The following is a 1,749-nucleotide window of genomic DNA, read 5'->3' as shown; positions in this document are numbered from 1 at the left end:
AGTAGGAATTACGGAAGGACATTTAGCTACGGATAGATATCTGATAGAACTGCAAAGAAGAAATAAAAGGGAGACCAAGCTAATGGTCCGATATGATTTAGACGTGCAGAGGGCCTTTGATATCTGAGTATGCCACAGATGTGTTCGCGCGTGCTAGGAGATCAGTACAAGTTAGGGATTTGTCAAGAAGTCTTACAAATGTGTTTAATCCGTACGCCATGCGTATCTCGGGAGGAAGACTGTTTTAAATTAGTAAATACTTGATGGGAAGCAGTTTACCCGAACTTCTGGTCTGTGTTTTTCAATTCTGGCCGTATATATTTTATCTAAAAAGTTGTATGTATATGGGGCTTTTTTGGGTAAGGACACCATCACAAGTGCAATAAGTAGGACCTTAGGGGAGCTTGAAATAGAGAATGAAATTGGGCCTAAGCGTCCATCCCTGGGGGATTCAAGTCTTGGGATATGGCGTTGGGAACGATAGTCAATGGCTTGATCGGTTTCAAGCATTTTGCAAGAGAAATCCTGTTAAATTCCTTTTAATTTTAGTAAAGCGGATAGACTCAGGTCTGAAAATAAGAACGAACAGTATTAAATGGTAATTCCTATGTGTATCTTGTAAGGAATGATTGTAGATTCATTTCGAAAGAAGGTGCGAAGAATGAAGCCTAGAAATGCTTGCATTTTAGATATTTTAGTGGATTTATCTTCGGCGAAGTTTAGACTGTGAGAGTAATACGTACGAAGGCCAAATACTGTTTTTAGTCTGGGCATCATGTTAGTTCTGTTTTAACAGACGCGTCTTTAACACAACGGACCTCATTTCTGTGTAGAGTTTTAGGCTCCAGCTTTTACACCAGTCATCTATCTCGTTGAGTCAATGCTGTATTGTTTGTGTAGTACTACGTATACCGCAAATTTTAGTTTTATAGTTGACATTCATGCTATCAAAGTAAAGGTAAATCTACCCGTGTACAAACATCTGCATATATTGTTGATGTAGATTGTAAAGAACGGTGAACTCAGGGCACTACACTGCAGAACACCACTGGTTATTACTCGTTGAGGAGGTAATTTTAGTCACTTGATATCCGTCCGTGAGAAGGCACTTACTGCATTGCAATAGACCGTTAATGGTTCCCAATGACTGAAGTCTGTTAAATAAGAGGTTATGAGCTACTCTAACAAAGGCTTTCTTGATATTGACACATAATATAAGCAGTTGTTGCTTTTGGTCATGTATGCGAGAAACCTCGTCAAAGGAGCATATGGTGCAGGACCTTGTTCTAATGAAGCTGTGTCACGACTGGTCGATTAGGCCTTTAAGCAGATGATTGATCAGATAATTGATCCTGTATCACTTTTTCCATTGTTGATGATATAACTGGAGTGATATTTATTGGTCTGTAGTTCTGGCTAAGGTTTATTGGTCCTGATTTGTGTTTGAGGACAACACACGTTACTTTCTAAGTTTCAGGGTATGTACGTGCCTTTGAGAATTGTGAGAATATTCTGAGTAAGTGTTTAGTTGTCCCGTTCTACCCTTTTGTAAGGAATCGACAGGATGTCATACGCACCAGAGCTCGTATTCGGCTTAAGGGTTTTAATGGCGGCGTGTATATTCCCAAGATCAAATCCAATGGTATTTAGACGCACTTGATGTTAATATCTGGGGCATGAGATGTATTCCAATCGTGGGTAAACCATTTTCTTAACAGGTCACATATGCGGGTTTCGTCATAACACGTA

Source organism: Schistosoma mansoni (genome assembly GCF_000237925.1).
Source record: "Schistosoma mansoni, WGS project CABG00000000 data, supercontig 0163, strain Puerto Rico, whole genome shotgun sequence".
NCBI classification, from domain to species: Eukaryota; Metazoa; Platyhelminthes; class Trematoda; order Strigeidida; family Schistosomatidae; genus Schistosoma; species Schistosoma mansoni.
This window is presented reverse-complemented; position numbering follows the sequence as displayed.